The sequence below is a fragment of the Terrapene carolina genome, unplaced genomic scaffold, assembly GCF_002925995.2.
Source record: "Terrapene carolina triunguis isolate 2854851 unplaced genomic scaffold, T_m_triunguis-2.0 Scaffold66, whole genome shotgun sequence".
In the NCBI taxonomy this organism is placed as follows: Eukaryota; Metazoa; Chordata; order Testudines; family Emydidae; genus Terrapene; species Terrapene triunguis.
Genome location: NW_020664417.1, coordinates 88,102,750 through 88,124,990, shown reverse-complemented (window position 1 = coordinate 88,124,990; position 22,241 = coordinate 88,102,750).

Sequence of the window (22,241 nt, the reverse complement as noted above, 5' to 3'; positions counted from 1 at the left end):
GAGAAAATTGTGGAAAGGAGGCAAAGCTTAAGGCCTCCGAGGGTGTTGGTGTAAGAGCCAGGATTAGAAAGCAGCAGCACCTTGCTTCTCCCGCTCTTCTCAGGGTCCCAGAGAGCATGCCGCTCTCTGTGCGCTGTATATGGCTGTGAACATTCATGCTGTTAACTCCCAAGTGCCATACAGGATTCCCTGCAGTAGCTACAGAAATCAATTAGAAAGTGCCAGTGTAAGAAGAAATGCCACCAATTAGATAAGCCTGTAAGGGGAACTCCCAGGAAAATTCCATCCCACTATAAACTACTGTATCTGATCAGTGGTGCAGCTTCTGTCCTCACTTAAATGTAACTGAAGAATCTGTTTCACTCCTAACTCCTCCACTCCACTGATTTCAATACTCTTTCAGTAAATAGCACCTTACTCCACTGCCTGCATGGGGGCTACGTGTGGAGAAAGGTGCTACCAGTCTGAGCAACAGGATCAGAACTAGACTCAATTTTTTTTTCTGTGATTAGCATTTATTGTTATTGGTGTTACAGTAGCACCTAAAAACCCCAACCATGTTTGAGATTCCATTGCACAAGGCACTGTGCAAACAGAGAGAGAGAGGCAGTCGCTGCCCTGAAGATCTCACAGTCTAAATAGAGAAAACAGGTGGGAGGGAACTGGGGCCCAGATTTAACTACCCTTACACATACTAAATAGTACCCTACTCCTTGAATTCAATGGAATAACTGAAGGAGTAAGGTGCTACCCGGGGAAATAAAGGGTAGTAGAAACTGCCCCTGTATTGAGGCTTATCATTTACCTTGGTCCTCAGCCTTGACCCCTTTTTGCAGTTGGATGTTCTAGGAATGTCAGACGAAATGGCACAGAATACCCATCCTACATTCATCACACAAGATAGTTTTAAATAATTCCATTCCTTCAGCAATATGCAGCATTTAGCCAATTGGATTGCTCTGCCTGTCTTAAAGAGGATGAAGTCAGCATTTAAGTAGATCATTGATAAAAATAGAAAATCATAAAATCCCAAGAGCTATTTTGGTCAAACCTCTGACTTTAAATGGAGTGGGTGCTAGAAGAGATCACTGGCTCCATTACAAGTAAAAGCCCCATTTAGAGCAGATAGATGAGCTGACTCAAAGAGCTTAGTTTCCATTTTAACATGGAGCTTTATTAATCTTCTTTTACAGTAAATACTCTCAACAAGGTCTAAAATGCCTGATCATGTGTGAATATCCCAAAGCTGCTTACAAGTTAATCAATTAACCCCGACCCTCCCTGTCTTCTCCCAATTCTGAGAATTGATGCGCACAGATATAGACAGAGTTAATCAGAATACAAACACCTGTGTATGAAAATGCAGCCACAGAACACATTTTGTATCACAAAGCTAGTGTCAATTTAGTGGAAGTGTGTTAACAGTAATTTGGATTACAGAATCGTGCCTCTGAAACATGTCTGCATCAGTATGTATTATAGCCCCTCCCCCCAGAGTACTTGAGCCACAGAAATGATTTATTTTTCCCCACAACATCCCGGGGAGGTAGGGAAGTATTATCATCTCCCCTTTACAGGTGAGCAGCTGAAGCACAGCTAGATTCAGCCCAGTCACCCAGGAAGTCTGAGACACATCCAGGGAGAGAACCCAGATCCCCATGCAGTGCCAAGACCACACAACATGAAAGTGATGAGGAAGTTTTCTAGAATGTCCTCTCTTTGGAGATGTGTCTCCCACAAGAATAAGATTTATGATAGCAGAGGGCTGTTGAATCTAGGCAAGGCATTACATGATCCAGTGCCTGGAAGCTGCAACTAGATAAGTTCAGACTGGAAGTAAGATGCACATTTTTAATAGTGAGGTCTAAGTAACATTACGTACGTAGGGATGAGCTAGATTCTCCAACACTTGAAGTTTTTAACTCAAGACTCGGTGTCTTCCTAAAAGATAAGCGGTAACTCAACCAGATGTTACAAACTTGATTTAAAGTGAAATTCTATGGCCTGTGTTCTGCAGGGTTCAAACTAGATGATCACAGTGTTTTCTTCTGGCCTTAAAATCTATGCATTTATGACAAATAATTGGCTGTCCCCAGAATTTTATATAGATAGTTTTTGCTCTAAGCAGTTTGACTTGTGTCAGCATTTAAGTCCTTTTACTTCTGTTGTGGGTGCTGGTAGGCCTCACTGTTCCATACACGCCGCCTTGCAGTACTTTATCTTCAAGAGCATATCTTGCTTGGTAAGATACTGACCTGAGTTTCTTTCTCCAATCACCTTCTTAGCAGACCACAGCAAGGATTGGATCCGTAGATGGATTGACACTTGGGGCTCAGGCAGCCAATTGGGTATCAGCTGCAATTGTGCAAAATCCTTCTTGACAGAGCACCTCCCAAATTACCCACAGGATGCATACAAGGTCACAGCTCTTGGGAGAAATGCTAAAAAAAGAATTTCCTAATGCTGCTGTGCTCGTGTCATCCTGGCAAGCCAAGCGCACTCAGGTCAGGTCAGTACTTGCACCACAGAGTTCCTAGCAGCACCTGGGATGCTGGTACAGGTGATTAAGGCTACGTTTATGTCACAGAGGTCATGGAAGTCACAGAATCCCTGACTTCCAGAGACCTCCATGACATTCTCTGCTTCAGCCCCAGGGGCTGCAGGACCCTGCAGCTGACAGCCAGTGGGGCCCTGGCAGGGTTCCAGCAACAGCAGTGACAAGCGACAGGGGGCCCCCTGCAAAGTTCCAGCCTCAGGTGACAGACTCCTGAGAGGGCCCTCCCCAGGGTTCCAGCGATGGGCGACAGCTTCACACAGGGGGCAGGGGGACGCCTCGGGTGAGCAGCTGGGGGTGTCCGGTTTTCTCTTTGGGAAATATGGTCACCATGGGCGGAGGGGGAACCCCATAGCTCCCAGCCACCATGGTGGTGGGGGGGAAACCATGGCGCTGCAGCAGCAAAAGTCACAGTCAGGTCACGGCTTCCGTGAATTTTTGTTTACTGCCCGGGACCTGTCCATGACTTTTACTAAAAATAACCATGACAAAAATCTTAGCCTTACTAGTGATTTAGTTGATGATTCACTTCTCTGAGAGTCTCCAGTGAACCAATGTCCCATGAGATTAAACCTAAAATTGTAGTCCATGACTTGTAACAGTGTTAACCCAACTGTCTTGATCAGATTCCTATTCTGCCTACCTCATCTACATTCTCTCTGTCATCTCAATTAGAGTATTACCTTCTTTGCCTATACTGTTGTGTGTGATTTAAAACAGTCACTGTGTTTTACCTCCTACTGGGGTATACTGCAGTGGAAGGGGCAGTGATTCCGGTTTATAATCTGAAAAGCCTCTGGGATCTTTTGAGATACAAAGTACTATACAAGTACCAGAAATGGCCCAGAAGACAGCTTTCAGAGCTGGTACAGAAAAGAGTTTGGGGATGACACAGAGTCAGGGCCGGGGTTTGGATTCAGGCTCAGACCCGACGTAGCAGCAGCCTCATGACCAGTCCTTATGAAATTTCAGCTGTTGAGATGAGATGGCCACTATTTTGAGCTGAAGTCTCTCTGTTCTCGAGAGAATGTGGCCACATGTGGACTGAAGCCAGGAAAGAGTTTGGGCTCTGATCCATTTGGACACTTTCATTCGAATTCGTTACTCCCCCTCCCAGAAATTCAGTGGGAGTCGCCAGCCCTGGGTCTGCCAAGGGGCTGTGAAATTGTCCTCCTGACAGGCTGGAAGTTCTGTCTGTCCGATTTCCATGTTTTTTAATGTGTGAGTGAATTTTAAAATGCAGTAAAGTGCGGGACTGATTGGTTTAAGCTAAACATGGGATGAAGTTCCATTCCCCTGCCTTGTCCATTGCCAGACCTGGCCTAACACTCAGTGGGGAATGCCACCACACCGCGGGGTTAGGTGAGAGGCTGTGCACCGTGCAGCATACTCCACTTAGGCTCTAGCTGTGGGCGTGTGTTTGGGGGCATTTGTGGGTGGGAACAGTGGGGGCATGGGCCAGTGCGTCTGCCTACCACATGAATCCACCCAGGTCCCACGTTGGAGTGATGGGAGCCACTTTTGTAGCTGGAGTACATCATGATCTAGATGCGCAGGCGCCCCACCCCCTTCCTCCATGTCGGAGGGGAAGATCCCATCTCTGCCAGCCCCAGCAAGATGTCCCTACAGAAACTATGCAGCCTTTGTACAGGGTGCACAAACGTCACCCACAATGTGAGCAGAGGCCAGTGCCCCTCAGGCCCAACCTGCAGCATTTTGTGCTATTCCATTCCTGGTCTGAGGGGGCCAACACACTTTGAGGGTGTGTGACATGGTCCAATGGGGACTCATCAGGCTAAATTCCCCTCATGTCCCAACTCCAAGCCGTAAGCTCATGTATCCAAAGGTTAGTGCTTTAACCAATGCTAGCAGCACCTAGCCCTCGCCCCATGTTATGCTACCGAGCTAGCCGAGAGCGAGTGTTCTGATTCACAGACACTGGAGTGCTGGAAGAGTAAATGAGGAATTGTTCTATACAAGCTGTGGCTTTCACATCAGCGGACCACATAATGGGACTGTAACAAACGAGTGCTCTTTGAGCAACGCCGGGAACTGTGGGGATCCCAAGTTAATGTAGTTACCATTCGATTATAAATAGTGTCCGTGGGTGGAAGCTCCTGGTTTAATTTTTGTACAAGAACAAAACACTCTGAAAATCTGCCGCCTTTATTCCATGTACTTCTTTCTATTGCTCCCTGAAAAGCCATGAATGTGGGCGGTGCTCGGTTGCCAGCCCTGGAGAATGAAGTCCTCTCTTCATCCAGGGGGCGAAGTGGGTTGCACATCCCACTCTGTGGCGGATCTACAGAGCATAATCAGCTGCTACTGCTCCCAAGTTCTAGCTAATGGGTTTAGTCCTGTTGCTCAAGCAGTAGGGGGCTTTCTTTTGGAGTTAAAGGTCCTGGTTCTATCCTCACCTGCAGGGCCAGCCTTAGGGGAAATGGCACCCAGGGCACACTTGTATTTTGGTGCCCCTAGCCCCCATTGCCTCCCCAGGCTCCCCACCATCCCCCCATTCCCCCTGCTGCCTCCCCATCGATCCCCACATTGCTCCTGGCTCCTGCTGCTTCCTCAAGCTCCCCACCCCCCTCCTTCATCCCCAGGCCCCACTGCCCCAAGCTCCCTTCCATGGTCTCACAGCCCAGACCTGCCCCACTCCTTGCCTCTTGACCACAGTGTCCCCACCACCTCCCCGACCATGACGCCCACCTGCAAGGCAGCCCTGCTCACTTGTAACCACTCAACCAGGGGCCTGTGATAAGTGATAGCTCATATGGTGATTTAAACTGCTGGGGAGTTCAGACGCTTGGGGCAAGCTTCCCTGGGCACAGAGACCATGGTCTGCAGAAGACATCCTCTCTACTGAGACTGCCAAAAAAGTGTGCTAAGGTTTTGAGATGTGGGCATATGCCCATTGGGATTCAAAACTAGTGAAGCAACTAGTTCTTATTTATGGTAGGTCCCATGATGTGCTAGATTCCAGACATTCAAGGAATGATAGTCCCTGACCAAGGGGCTCATAGTCTGAGTTTCATCTAAGCTGATTTGGACTCCCCTTCCTCACATTTCCTGTGGCATCTCAGAATGATACAGTTTGACACGAGTGTCTTAACTCAGATTTTGGTGTTTTCCTGGGTTACAAAGCACTGATGACTAAATTACATTGCTAGGACCCATAAAACATGCTAACATTGAAGTAATGCTAAAAAAAACCACTGGGTTTATTTTGAGCTTTGACTGTGTGGGATGGGTTTCAGAAGAAATCAAAACTTAAAAGAGCAAAACCGTGCAAACAGAAAGCGATGAGAAAAACTTCCCCAAAGCCACATCCACCATAACTGTTGAGCTTTGCACAGCTGTTACTGAAAACACCCACATGGTTCACCCAGGCCACTGAGCCGTTGTTACAGCTTTGAGTATTTAACAACCTAATCCCCATTTGAACAAATGGCCTAGCAATGGTTATCTAAAATACTCACGTGGCTGCCATTAGCTGAATGCCTCACAGTTTTTTAATGTATTTAAACTATGTCTGTTCACACCGCCCCTGAGAGCTTCCCTATTATCCCCACTTTACAAATAGGAAGCTGAGGCACAAAGAGACTAAGTGACTTGTTCAAGGTTGCATAAGTTGTCTGTGGCAGATCAGGGAACTGAATTCAGTCTCTCATGTCCCAGGCTAGCACCCTAACTACTAGATCATTCTTCCTCTTTTGATGACAATCTCTGTATCTCATTACTGATTCCCTGATCCAATTCTTGTTTCTCAGTAGCCCTTTCAATCAATGCAATATACGAAAACATTGAAATCCAAGGAAAGAGCCTTTTGAAGATGGCCAGCCCCTACCCCTTCTACCTAGGAGGGGTGAGATCGCCTTGCGGCTCTTAGAGGCATAGTCTGGCCCATTTCTATTCCAGTGCACTTTGCCATCAGGTCACATGTCGTGTTTTTCACGGGGATGCTAATGTAAGGGATTTGAGAACATGGTGGAGAAGACTCCTGGCCAGTGCAAATGCAGTAGGCATGGTTCCTCTAAGTGCTGCAGAGACAAGCAGGAGGGAGCATTTCATGAGCTGAAAATTCATTCCTCTTCACAATCAATCATCTTTGGCAAGAGAAAAAAAATATTCTAAGTAGCAATGAGATGGCAAAGCTACATCTTTTAGCCAGTCCCTCCTTCAGTGGGTTCTCAATTCTTCCCAGCAGCAAGGTCCAAGAAAGTGGCCACTGCTGTATGCTTCAGCCGTTGTAACATCGTGGGATCTTTATCTACGCAAGCGGAGGGAGACGGTGATCCATAGTAAGCTTCCTGGAGCACCGCAATCCTCTTCATTGTGAATGGAACTAAAAAGGAACTTTATGACTTTATTCACACAGTTTCCAGACAATCGGTTGTGTTTGTACAAGCTTTTTTTTAATTATTATTTTAAATTTTGACACATATTTCAGATGCAATTACAGAGTGTGCCCAGCAGGTGGCATTTATTCAATTGTTAAAATCTGGAAATCTACATACAGTAAAAAGAGAGATTAGATGCATCTGGACTGTGTGTCGTGAGAACTTACTAAACAAGGCAGCACTGGCCCTATGAATTTTCTTTAGGAACCACAGTTTGAAAAATTCTGGCCCATGACACTCAGACGTGCTGGCTCAGCCGGGCAGTATTTATGGATGGTTTGTGTTGTGAAAGACTGTATGTTTCTCATGTGCAAAGTACAACCGTGCCCTTTCAGCCTGAATCACTTGGATGTTAGAACTCTTCTAGAGTCGGGATATTTACACCAATGTAGTTCACTGGGGGTGGGGGGGGGGAGGTCGAAAAATCACACTGCTGCATGTCCCTTCTTATACTGGAATGAATGCATCTCTACTAGGGATTGCACTTGTATAGCTACTATGCTAAAAACCCCAGAATAAACAGGGCTGTAGATTAAAGACATCAGTAACTATCAAACCATTGAATTATAATTTGCAATTTTTACCAATCTGTGCCAGATTAAGAACAGAACACTAGCAGTGAGGAAGCTCATTTGAAAATAAGAATGGCCATACTGGGTCAGAGCAATGGTCCATCTAGCCCCATATCCTGTCTTCTGACAATGGCCAGTGCTAAAATGCTTCAGAGAGAATAGGACAATTATCAAGTGATCCATCACTTGTCATCCAGTCCCAGTTTCTGGCAGTCACAGGTTTAGGGACACCCAGAGCATGGGGTTGGCATCCCTGACCATCATGGCTAATAACCATTGCTTTCTTATCCTCCAGGAACCTTTTTTTTTTTCAACCCAGTTATATTAAATTTGCCTTCACAATATCCCCTGGCAATGAGTTCCCCAGGTTGACTGTGCGCCGTCTGAAGAAGTACTTCCTTGAGTTTGTTTTAAACCTGCAACCTATTAATTTCATTGGGTGACCCCTGGTTCTTGTATTATATGAAGGGGTAAATAACACTTCCTTATTTACTTTCTCCACACCATTTATGATTTTATAGACCTCTGTCATATCCCCCCCCAGTCATCTCTTTTCTAAGATGAACAGTCCCAGTCTTTCTAATCTCTCCTCATGTGGAAGCTGTTCCATACCCATGATCATTTTTGTTGCCCTTCTCTGTACTTCTTCCAATGCTAATTTATCTTTTTTGAGATGAGCCAACCAGAACTGCATGCAGTATTCTAGGTATGGGCATATCATGGATTTATATAGTGATATTATAATATTGTCTGTCTTATTATCTCATTAAATGACACTGAATGCAATTCTATCTAGCTCCTGTACTGCTGAAGCCCTCACAGCTTGCTTTGGGGTCTGGCACACTAATTGTTTGTGACATGCCCAGCCAAGGTTTTACTGACCCAACCCCTAACTAAAGTATATTTGTAAGGTCTTGTTCATAGGTCTCTTTCAATCTTTCCTAAAATCTTTGTAAATATATCTCTTTGCCTACACAAAAGCTCACACATCGGCATTCAAAGCAGACAATAACACATGCAGTTACCTGGTATAAGGGCTCATGTGCAGACTTGAGAGCATGGATATGGATACTGCAGCACAGTAAAGAGATCCACTGGAAATTTGGCCCTTAGAGACATGCATTCATTTTTCAGTAGATCTCAGCCTTTAAATTTGCACCTACCACTCTTGAGTGCAGAGATTTGCCCCCTCAAATCCGCACATGCAAGCAGCACTCAGACACCCAAACCAAGCTGCCTAACACAAGAACATCTGAATTTGCACTTGCAGTGCCATGCAAAACTGGGGGTTGCACATGCAAATGATTACAGCCTGAAAATTGCAGAGGCACACCTGGAAATGTAGCCCTTGCAGAGTTAGTCAAGATAGAGAAACAAGACGTTAAAAAACTCCAAACTACCAGAGCCTCTTAAGCTCCTTATGCCACCTTCTACACCTGGCACCATATTTCATTTTTAATGGCCACCCAGTTCTCTCCACCCAAATCTCATGGGCCAAAGAAGCCTCAAGGGCGTGCTAGCACTCACAAACCCCTGTGAGATTGGGGAGGTACAGAAACAAATCCTGTTGCTTTCTCGGTTATTTCAAAAAGGTTCCTCAAGTTCCACTCTTCACACCAAGCTGCAGTAGCCAGGCTTGGGGCAAGGTAAGTTCCATGGGAGAATCTATTCCCCCAGCTGCTATGTTAATACTGATACTACCGGCAGGCCTTGCTCCTGACTTCTGCAAACCTGCTCTGCGAGGAGCAATGGCCTGTGGATCTGCATTACAATAGGTGCACCAGCTGCTCTGTCCCACGCCCCTCAGGGATGTGGAATCACCCCTCCTGGAAAGGTTCTTCCAGATCCTCCCCTTCCCCATACAGCAGAATCACACTGGCAGGGCCCTCTGTGGCTACAGAGAGAGGGACAGACTTTGGCCCAATGTGTTGCAATAGCAGGTAGAGGATATCCACCATTGCCCTCCAAGCACCATCGCCTGCAAGCAGCTTCTTGGTAATTGTGAAGAGGTCACTCAGCTTTAGAAAAAAAATAGACAAAAACAACGCTGTCCAGACAAAACACACACAAGAGATGAGCTCTGGTATTGGATTGGCGTGCATTCTATCCGACTACCCAGCCTGCCGTCGGAACAGCTACGATGAATGATGACACCAGAGGAAGCACAGCAGCTGGATGCAGAATTTCTACTTATCATGCCAATCACAGAGACAGGCAGCCCCCATCAGGCTTGCAAAACAACCGTAGTCGCTCCAGGAGCCAAGCTGTGTGAAGCTCACCTTGCCCAAAAATCTTTTTATTTAATTAAAGACGATTGATTAAAAAGTGCCAATCATCACCTCTGGGCACACGAGCCAAGGATGCTTTTGTGCAATTCCTATTAGGGCAAGTGACTGTAAAAAATGGCATTGAGGACTCCATCATGTTTATTGTCCCTCTGTGACTTCCAGGTCAAATGTGCTCAGTCAACAGGTAAAACCATCTTTTTCCTCACTGCCAGCCCTGCAAACTCATCCGGGGATATGAAGTCAGCTACATTCTGTCTGGCTTTTGCATCACCACCTGTAACCCTGGCCCCACTGAGACCTAATTACAGCTGTAATTAAGATGCAGTCAGGGTGTATTCCTCTAATTGCATTTACAGATGTGCACACACTTACACCTACTGGTATAACTACACCCCACCTGACTCAGGGTTACTGTTGACAATGTATGAACCAGAAAAAACCCAGCTTGACTTTCAGATCCCAAGAGGAGTTTGCAAGGAAAGCAAACAACAAGGTCTCTTTTTACTTATAAACTTGGCCTATTTGATTGATGACAGACAGGGAAACCCTGCAATGCCATTTTCAGAGAGTCACATTTCAGTGCATATCACCAAATTACAAATCTACAAATTGACAAAGTCACCCCAAAATATTTTAAATAATTGAACCAGGAAGAACCTAGCCTCACTCAGCAATCCGAAGAGACTGAGTACCATGTGCAATTAGCACATGTTTTTCATTCACTGTCAGCAATGACCTAACCCAGTAACTTTCCAGCTAATTTCCAACTATATCCAATAGTGTCCATTACAACCCATGGCTACATATAGAAACACACCATCAGCTAACCTCATGCATGTGGCATGGAAAATAAACTCCCAGCCTTTGTGTAATGCTCCTATGCTACCCAGTTACCTCCTCTGGCGTCACTCTTCTTGCGGGGTTGATGAACAGGTATGGGTTCAGCTTTGGCTGAGTGATTTCTTTCTTCTTCTTTTGTATGGCTTGGGTAGGTAGCAATGACTACAAATGTATATCTAAGTTTGATAGCCAGCACATTGCCACAGCAGTGAGCTGGTGAATGTCCTACAAGCCCCCGGCAAAAAAAACGAAGGGCAACCTCAGATATGATGCGCTCCATCGTTTGTGCCTGGTGACCACAGTCATATACAGGGGTTTGCCTCATTTTCCATTTAAAGAGGGTTTGTCTGCATCTTTCATGAGATGTCCTGATGCGATTCAATCTGCATCAGTCTCTCCAACATAAATCAAAACCCGGTGGTTCCTCAGCAGGGTCAGTGATGAGCTGTGTGTTTTGACCAGTCGAAATGCTCCATGTGGCTCTCCATAGAGCCTCAGCATCGAAGTTGGGTGTAAGGGTCTTGATACAATTCCATAGAGGTTCGCGGGATTTTAATCTTGTTTTTAGCAGGTTCTGCAGGTCATCATGCAGCGGGATCCTCATGTTTGCATTGACGTGGTTAAGAAAGTGAGATGTCTGAGCAGCTCTTCTAATCTGTGGAGTCTGGATGTCCAATAGGACCAGGAGTCGATTTGAGTGTCCCTGACACTATGCACATAGCATTGTTGAGTTGAGTGCCAAGAAGTTGAGTGTGACTGCTCTGAGACCACACTGGCGCACAATATTCAGCTGCAGAATATGCCAAGACAATTGCTGCGGTTCATAAGGTCTGTGGACTGGAGCCCCATGATGTTCCAGCCAATTTTCTGATCTTATCACGGGTGTTCTTGAGGAGTTGTCGAAAGGTCAAACTCCAGACCAGTGTATCGCCAAGATATCTTGGATTAGCCTCGTGGCTAACGCTCTCACCACAGAACTGCACATCGAGTTTGGCGTTAGCCATTTTATTGTTCAGATGAAAAGTGGTTACCATGGATTTTTTTGGGATTAGGTCTAAATTTCCAGTGTTGGAAATAATCAGTCATTGTGCTAAGATCTCGGGTTAGGGTGCAGCTGATGGTATGAAGGCTTGAATGCTGAACAGCTAGGGCAATGTCATCCGCATTCATGAATTTCCTTGACTCCGTCGCTGGAATATCCACGGTATATAGATTAAAAAGTATCGGGGCCAGGACCGAGCCCTGAGGGATGCAAGAGTTAAGAGTTCTTGGTTTACTGTTCTAGCCATTAAGGTGTACCGTAAGCAGCAGTCCCCACTCGTTACCACCAAGAGGCGGATCATTCGCCAGCAGTGAATGACATGGGAGATCTTAAGGAAGAGGCCCTGTCTCCCAACAGCGTTGAGTGCTGAGGACAGATCAACAAGGGCGATCCCTGTCTTCAACTTATGTTGGAATCCTGCCTCAATGTGGCCGGTAAGTGAAGTTACTTGGTCACAGCAGTTCCTCTTCGGGCAAAATCCCGCCTGCTCTGCTGGGAGGATGTCTTTGATGGTATCAGCAGCACTCGTTCCATGAGCTTGCTGGTGGTTGAAAGGAGAGGATCAAGACAACAACCTTCACGTGGTGCTTCTGTTAAGTGCTGGTGTTTTTCGTGCTCTGTGTTTTGTGCAAAACCACCAACATACCAATGTCGTCACTTGGCCATTGGATGTTGTATTACCGACCTCCCAGTGAATGTAGCAGCGATTCTACTTCCTCACACTGCCCTTTTCAGTGATTTCTTTCACTTGTCCTGATTACTCAATGACTTGGTGGTGCCTCCACCTCCTGCGCACCTTCCTGGCAAAAGTGCCAGGGCACTGCTTAGAAGGGAGAAAATTCTAACCGCTGTCTAATCCTGATCTGGCCACCTCATCAGGGCCGGCTCCAGGCACCTGCATTCCAAGCAGGTGCTTGGGGTGGCAATCTGCACTGGGTGGCAGTCCGGGTGTTTTTGCTGCCCCAAGCAGTGCGCTGAATTGCCGCCGCGGACGGCAGGGGCAGTCCGTGTGCCGTTAGGGCGGCACACGCATTTCCGCGGCGGCGGCAATTCGGCGGCAGCTTCTATGTTCAGCTGCCCGCGGCGGCAATTTGGCAGCAGCTGAAGACAGAAGCTGCCGCCGTATTGCCGCCGCCATGGAAACGTGCGTGCCGCCCTAATGGCACACAGACTGCCCCCGCCGTCTGCGGCGGCAATTCGGTGCACTGCTCAGGGCGGCAAAAACAGTAGAGCCGGCCCTGTACCTCATATATGGAAAGAATAACAGAGACATACAGTATATCAGACTGAGTAATTGTATTAAACAAAAGGTAAACATTAATTAATGAATACTCTTAGGGTCACAAGTGCCCAACCCCGTGACCTAGAGCAGAGGGGAAGAATGTCCTGTCGGTACACATACTGTGTGTGGCTGGTGAGGGTGATGTATTTGGTAACAGTGGAGAGCAAGGTATCCCACCACTTTAGGACACAGTCAGTGGATAGGTATCTTCCAGACAATGGCCCTGACTACCTACCTAAAGGTTGATGCTCTCAAACGCTGTGACTTGGATGATCCTCCGGTTCAGATCATGGCCTGGTTCCCTCAGCAGCTGTAGGAGGGGACTGATGTTCTTGATTGAAGTCCATGCTACCCTATGCTGAGCTTATAGATTTTTGCATTACAAAAAGTGGAAAAGAGCTTCTGCCTCTGTGGTACCTCTCCCCACAGAGGTACTCAGGAACAGGCACAGACCCGATCCAAAATAACTCTAAATGTCCTAAATCCCTATTTCTCATTCTATAAAAGCCTTAAAACCGGCAGGAGATCCTGATCTAGCAGCAAGAAGCATTTCTTCCCATGTGGTAACTGCTTTAGCTAGAGAGCTAAGGAACTAAGCTAGTTGGGAGCTTTCCCAGCTGAAACCTATAGACTGAGAGCTACCATCAACAGGGACTAGAACAAGTTTAGGAATGTTGTCACCAGCAATCCAGAGACCACTTTTCAGGGGTGACCCTGCATGCAGGCATGGGACTCCCTAGCTCACCAAAAAACACATTTTTCCTTCTGTAGCTAGCTCCTCTCTATGTTACGTGGTTTCTCTCTCCTCCCAACATGGCTCCTCAGGGGCTGCCCTGTCATGAGACCCTTCCTCACAAGTCAGGTTTATTTAGTTCCCTAGGCTTAAACCGTCAATCATCCTTGCTTTAATCCTCCTCTCTCTCTGCTTCCTCCTTTAAGCAAGCGGTCTGGTCGCCATCCAGGCACAGGCAGCAATAACTCCCTCACAGCCGGCAGAACTAGGATCTCCCCTCTCTCCTAGTTGATTGCCTCACATCTGGGACTCTGAGTCTGCCCAAGACCCCAGTTCGTCCCAGGGACAGTGTGCCTCTCCCTGAGTTACTAGAAGACACCTAGGAACCAAGGAAAGCTCTACAGAGGTTCCATTTGCAAACAACGTTGTGTGGTGAGGGTGGGGGCAGGGTGCTCACTGTGTTAACCGCTGGCTCTTTGTATCAAAATTGATCAAAGAAGTCACAGATCCACATGTTAATCCATGGCTGGAACAGCCAGACTTCTTTATATGGTCATGAACAGGCGAGTGGAGGGGTGTCAAATGACCAGCCCACTTTATTGTCTGCGGCTCGTGACAGAGTCAAGATATTGCAGAAAGCTATTTTCATTTTTTTTTCAAGTACATTTCTGGCCTTTCTCGTAGCAAAGATAACCTGCCAAGTGTGAACAGAATTAAGGCTGTCCAACGGGGAGAAGCGATGGCTCTGAGAGCTATGAGCTCCCCCATTCATCTCAAAGCGGGGCTGACTCTGAAACCCAATAGTGACACTTAAGGGTCAGATTTTCGAAAAGACAGCTGGGTAAATGAGCATGCAAAATACACACTCATGCTTCATTCTAACATGTAATTACACATGCATACTGCCAAACAGACAAGGGGCAGAAACGGTGGGATCAAACAAAAGCCCTGCATCAGTTTTCCCCACTGAGTGATGCTAAATGCAATAACTTTACTAAACCTTGAATTACTCCATACCTGAGTCTTGGTACAAATCTCTGACATTTTCAGTAAAAGACTAGGAGTGAAATGGAATCAATGGGAGTTTAAAATCAATCTATCTGTAAAATGTAGACGGGAGGAAGGACTAAGAGAATGTGTCAGTGTTTGTGTTGTGTTCCAAAGATATAAATTCCAGATTTATCTGCATGCACTCCAGCCGCATTCACTGTGTTAGGTGTAGCTGCATTGAATGGAGGCAGGATTAGGTGGAATAGCTTGGCAGAGCTGTGACTATGATGTGAAGAAAAGTGCTCAAGTAACTTGTGGGATCAAGTTTGCCTTATTTTAGTGCTGAGTTTTGTGGATTGTGACTGCAGATGTGCACAGGAGTGTCTTCCTGCCATGGGGACTGTCAGCAGTCTGGCGCCATACATAACAGTGGTCTCTAGGGCTCAGGGGAAGGATGGTAATATTTGGCACGTCTGAGGTGGTTGCAGTGGAGTCTGCTCCGTGGTTGAATGCAGGCCAGGTGTAGGCAGCTGCTGTTTGCCATGCCTAACCTAAACCCAAATTTTGCCTCAGCAAAGAGAAGGTGTTAGACGTTATCCGACTATGCTCATGTGCTCTGCTCCCAAAGTGTTCCAACAGCATCTGTAAGGGTAGAGTGGTAGTCTGTGTGTTACCGGTAAGCTGGGGCATCGTTCAAACAGCACAGAGTGAAGGCTGCATTACAGGGGTGGCATGTACCTTAACTTTGTACCTGCTGGCTTTCAGAGGTTTAAGTTAGCCATTCTCCACATTCGGAAAGGGTACAGGGCACCACTGGGCAACCTTAACTCTGGGTTAATGAAGTTCTGGGGGGCATTTAACAATACGCATAGACCGCAAGTTCCCGGCTGCAGATCTCTAGTCTTCCCATATCATTTGGCATAACAAGTGCCTCGACTTCACCCGCAATTCTGTTCATTGTAACGGCCCCCTCTCCACTCAGATTTGCACAATGGATCTCAGGCTCACAGACAAATGGAGTGTCTGAACATTTTGGAGGCGACAGAAGGGGGCTCCTCTTTCTGTCTGCACGTTTTGTGCTGACTCAGCCCAGCCAACAGCGGGAGTCTCACATCCTACACCGAACAAGCTATGCCCTACACAGACCATCTCACTACACTTTCAGCCACAGACACGCATCAGCTAGTTATGGCAGGCCGTGTAGCCCCCTATGCACCAGAGGGTGAGGCAACTTCAAAAAGATAAACTTGAGGAAGAATGACATGTTCTAGCCAATAAAGGCAGTGGTACGCGCCCACACCAGCTCATTACAGGTGGCCACAGCAACTGCACGCTGTCCTGAAATTGGACCCCTTACAAGTAGTTAGATAACTGATATGGTCCATTAGATTGGCAGGCTGGCAGGCCTGAGTGCCAGAAAACCCATCCCTGCTCAAAAGGAACACTGTTAGCAGTAACTGAAGAGGGATGCAACAGAAGAAAACAAACAATAGTGGAGGCAGTTGGTGTAATTGGCCAGCAGACTAAGATAAATTCATTCCAGCTTGTGAATACGGCTGCTGAGCATGATTCACTGAGTAAATCACATGGCCCTGAATACGGGGCAGGCAGGAATGAAATGAAGTACGAGACAAAGGCCAGTCTGCCTTTTAAAGAGCCTGAGTGAAAAACCACCTCCCTGCTCAGTGCTTCGGGTTTCGGTTGCCTGGTTTCTCTGATGTCACAAGCTTACCAGTTTCCCAGCCAGCCATTAAGTCTTCCAGGGGAGACCCAAACCTGAGTTAATGTAAAACATAAATCGAATTCTAAAAAATGTTCTTTAAACCCCACAACTCATTCAAGTCCTCTTTATAAATCAGAAAGCAAGAGGAAAAAAAAGTGCAAGTTCATTTTTTGTGTCCTTTAAGATTAGCCCATGGCTTGCTTTTAGAGCAGTTTCTATCCAATGGGTGACGTTCCATTGTCATTAACATTCAAGCAAGAAAGCAGGTTACATTTGTAATTGATAGCAGAATTTGACTCAACAGTAGGGTGACCAGAAAGCAAATGTGAAAAATCGAGAAGGGGGTGGGGAGTAATAGGAGCCTATATAAGAAAAAGACCCAAAAATCGGGACTGTCCCTATAAAATCAGGACATCTGGTCATCCTACTCAACAGGTCATTTTCACCCTTATATTATGACTCTGTATGATAAACATTTACCGTCAATGTGGGCCTAATAAAACGGGGCCAAAGTCATCCTTCATGCAGTGCTGTATTATGGCATTGGAGCTGAAAGGTTGGAAGATGGGACTCTGCGGGGGAAGGGGAATCAGGGGGGAGGAGGAGTGAGGCTGTAGGAGCGGTGAGCTGCCCACAGACAGAGTCAGTACGCTTTCCCCAGTAGCCCAGATTATATTCTAGTCAAATGAATGTTTGGTTATTTGTGATGCAAATACGGCAGCTGGACCTTGCAGGGACTAGAGGGCAAGAGAGTCCCCCTTTTCCTATCACGTCTTGGGAGTTTGGCAGAGTAAATAATGCAGCTTTAAGGCTGCTCAGTGTTCTGGGCCAGCAGCGCACCACCATGGTCTCACTACAAATCTCAGTTAAACTGAGGCCGATTTTTGACCATAGCCAAGCCCAAGTGTTTCTCACAAAGGCAGATTCAGAAAATGGGAGGCACAATGATAACTAAATTCTCTCTCTTAAAGGGGCAGGCATATCTCTGCACAAGCCCATTCTTTACAAAGTTCACAGAGCCCCCCCCTCACCTACCATTGCAATAGAAGTCTCTAGGGCAGGGGTGGCCAACCTGAGCCTGAGAAGGAGCCAGAATTGACCAATGTACATTGCCAAAGAGCCACAGTAATACGTCAGCAGCGCCCCCCCATGAGCTTCTCCTGCCCCCTCCCAGCACCTCCCACCCACCGGCAGCCCTCCCCACACCTCCCGATCAGCTGTTTCGTAGCATGCAGGAGGCTCTGGGGGAAGGAAGGAGCAAGAGCACTGCAGACTCATGGGAGGGCATGGGAAGGGGTGGAGTGGGGGCAGGGCTTGTGGCAGAGCACACTGGAAAGTTGGCGCCTGTAGCTCCAGCCCTGGAGTTGGTGCCTACACAAGAAGCCGCATATTCACTTCTGAAGAGACGCATGTGGCTCCGGAGCCATAGGTTGGCCACCCCTGCTCTAGGTGTTCTGCAATGGATAAGGCATGATTTTCTCACTACCCTGAATCCACTGGGTTTTTCTATGGGTTCCCCTTTGGGATCCTAATAAGAAATAATTTTCTATGGCGTTGCTCCAAACTAATTAATTGACATTGATCGGTTAATGGATGAGGCCAACATTAGGTCTGAGTAGAAAAATTGTAATCATAACCCAACATTTCCTTCTTTCTGCCATTACACTATCTTGCCTTTATTGAGAACTAAGGAAATATACTTCCACTGTGTCTCTGCAAAATACAGGTTAGAGAACTCTCCAAGAACTTGCCTTAAATGATAAAGATACTAGAATTTCTTTCAGACCTTGGGAGGCAAGCTAGTCCTGGCTTACAGACAGCCCCCCAACCTGAAGCAAATACTCACCAGCAACTACACACCACACCACAGAAACTCTAACCCAGGACCAGTCCCTGTAACAAACCTCGTTGCCTATTCTGTCCCCATATCTACTCTAGCGACACCATCAAAGGACCCAACCACATGGGAGACACCATCAGGGACTCATTCACCTGCACATCTACTAATGTGATATATGATATCATGTGCCAGCAATGCCCCTCTGCCATGTACATTGGCCAAACCGGACAGTCTCTACGTAAAAAAATAAATGGACACAAATTAGACATCAGGAATGGTAACATACAAAAGCCAGTAGGAGAACACTTCAATCTTCCTGGACATTCCATAACAGATTTAAAAGTAGCCATACTTGAACAAAAAAACTTCAAAAAGAGACTTCAAAGAGAAACTGCAGAACTAAAATTCATTTGCAAATTTAACAACATTAATTTGGGCTTGAATAGGGACTGGGAGTGGCTGGCTCACTACAAAAGCACCTTTCCCTCTCTTGGTATTGACTCCTCCTCATCCTGATTGAATTGGCCCTGTCAACACTGGTTCTCCACTTGTAAGGTAACTCCCTTCTCTTCATGTATAATAATGCCTGCATCTGTAATTTTCACTCCATGCATCTGAAGAAGTGGTTTTTTTACCCACGAAAGATTATGCACAAATAAATCTGTTAGTCTTTAAGGTGCCACTGGACTCCTCGTTGTTTTTGTGGATACAGACTAACACGGCTACCCCCGATACTAGAATTTCTTTATGTCAGTTATAACAGTTACATTATTTTTTTCCTTTTTAGTTATAAAAGGAATATTTTGGCTAGATTTTCAGAGGAGTTCAACTTCCATTTAGGCACCAAAATAAGTGGCCTGATTTTTGAAAGAGCTCAGAAAGCTGGGTACAGAGATCTTTGGAAAAATCAGGTCAGAAGAGTCACTATGGGAGTTGCTGGGTGCTAAGCACTTTTGAAAAATCTTGCTACTATTTGGGGTACTTGAAAATCTGGCTCATTGTGTATAAATAATAAGTCTCCTGAAGAGCAGCAGTACAGAGCTTGAAAAATACATTTGATAAGTCAGATAGTTATTGATGGTGGTGATCAGCAAAATTAACCTTGATTGGTCCTAGTTTTATAAGAAGGCAAACACATATGTTGAGGGCCATGGCAGCCTGCATAGATTTATAGATCCTAAGGTCAAAAGGGACCATTACGATCAGTTTTCAGAGTAGCAGCCGTGTTAGTCTGTATCCGCAAAAAGAACAGGAGTACTTGTGGCACCGTAGAGACTAACAAATTTATTACAGCATAAGCTTTCGTGGGCTACAACCCACGTATATGCATTACGATCAGTTAATCTGACTGTTGAAGGTCAGTATATAGGTCATTGCATGCTTGTGGTACAAAACATGCATTAGTTTGTAAGATCACCACCAACTCTTCCAAGACCTAGATGCTGGGGGTGAATTCAGGATCAGATGACAGCATTAACAAATTAAATTGATTTTTTCCCTTTAAGTTTGCCCCTTTAAAATGATTATTTTTGTTAAAGGTAACTGCTTGTGTTTAATATATCTCATGAATGAACTGATAGACTGAATCATGTTGCGTTTGATGACGACAGGGGGTGCTAATGAGCACTCACTGCACCTACAAAGTGACTTTCATCTAAAGATTGCCGAGTGCTGTGCTAACGTGAATTAAGGCCCACAAACACCCTGGGAGCTAGGAGAATATCAACTGCCCTATTTCACAGATGGGTTAACTGTTGCATAGAGCTAGTTTAGGGTGGATCTAAAACTAGAACTGAAGTCATAAGGTATGTTTATTCTGCACACACACACACAAAAGTGTGTTCTCAACTCAGGTAAGCTAACCCCTGTTAGCTAACACAGGCTAAAATAGCAGTGAAGAGATGGCAACTTGGCTTTTCATTTGGGTTAGCAGCTTGAGTTCAAGCATATACAGCAGACAGGTATATTAATCTCATAGAGCTGGAAGGGACCCTGAAAAGTCATTGAATCCAGCCCCCTGCCTTAACTAGGCAGGACCAAGTACTGATTTTGCCCCAGATCCCTAAGTGGCCCCCTCAGGGATTGAACTCACAACCCTGGGTTTAGCAGGCCAATGCTCAAACCACTGAGCTATCCCTCTCCCCTCAACTAAGGTTAAACTCAAGCTGCTAATCAATGTTAAGAGCAGAGTTGCTGGATCTTTACTGCTATTTTAACCCAATTTAGCTCAGTTGGATTATGTAAGAACAGAACGATGGCCATATTGGGTCAAACCAATGATCCATGTAGCCCAGTATCCTCTCTCTGACAGTGGCCAGTGCCAGGTGCTTCAGAGGGAATGAACAGAACAGGGCAATTTTGAGTGATCCATTCCCTGTTATCCAGTCTCGGCTTTGGGCAGTTAGCTACCCCGACTTAGGAGCACACCTTTGTTTTGCATTATAGATATATCCACAAAGTCATTTGCTTCCTTAAGCACTAGACCACACTCCCTCATCATGTGACATTATTTAATACACTGCAAGGCAATCGTTTTAGTTTGATGTGTGAGGCGTGTCATCCCAAGCTTTAGCAGCCTTATTAAATGCATATTTGAAGTCTGCAGGCATCCTTCTATTGACGTAGCACTTAAATCAGGCTCTGAACCAGATGACTAATGTACCGCCAACATTTTTAAAAGGCTCCAGACGTGATTCTGGCAAGCACAGGCCAGTAAGCCTATCTTCAGCACCGGGAAAATTGGATGAAACTATAGTAAAGAACAGAATTATCAGACACATAGATTAAATACAGTATGTTGGGAAAGAGTTGGCACGGCTTTTGTAAAGGGAAATCATGCCTCACCAATCTATGAGAATTCTTTGAGGGGGTCAACAAGCATGTGGACAAGGACAATCCAGTGGATACAGTGTAGTTGTATCTTTCAGAAAGCCTTTGACAAGGTCCCACACTAAAAGCTCATAAGCAGTCATGGGATAAGCGGGAAGGTCCTCTCATGGATCAGTAACTGGTTAAAAGATAGAAAACAAAAGATAGGAATAAATGGTCAGTTTTTACAATGGAAAGAGGTAAATAATGGGTTCCCCCTAGAATCTGGGACCTGTACTGCTTAACATATTCATAAGTGACCTGGAAAAAAGGGTAAACAGTGAGCTGGCAAAGTTTGTAGACAATAAAAAAAATACTTAAAATAGTTCAGCCCAAAGCTGAGTGTGAAAAGTTACAAAGGGATCTCATAAAATTGGGTGTCTGGGTGATAAAATGGCAGACGAAATTCAGTGTAGATAAGTGCACAGTAACACACCCTGAAAAAAATAATCTCAAGCATACATACAGAATGATGGGCTCTAAATGAGCTGTTACCAATCTGGAAAGCAATCTCGGAGTCTTTGCAGTTAGTTCTCTGAAAACATCTGCTCAATGTGCAGGGGCAGTCACAAAAAACAAAAAGAATGTTAGGAACCATTAGGAAAGAAGATAAAAATATCATAATGCCACTATATAAATCCACAATAAACCTACAGCTTGAATACTGTGTGCTCTTCTGGTTGTCCCATCTCAAAAAAGATATATTAGAATTGGAAAAGGTGCAGAGAAGGGCCATGAAAATGATTAGGGGTCTGGAACAATTTCCCTACAAGGAGAGATTTAAAAGATTGGGACTGCTCAGCATAGAAAAAGGAAAATTTAGGAGAGATACGATAAAGGTCTAAAAAATCACGAATGGTGTGGAGAAAGTCAATGTAATGGTGTGGATGAAAGTCAATTGTAAAATGAAATGATTCATTTAAGGGTGATCATTCCCTACATGAGGAGAACGGGTATAATCCGGTCTCTAACAGTACCTTGACAGTAAATGGAGCTTAATCTAAAATTAGCGTGCTGCTGTTTTTATAATCAATTATAACAATACCCCTGAATTAATTAACATTAAATCCACCTTTTAGCATAATTAAATATTTTCTACTTTCTCATTA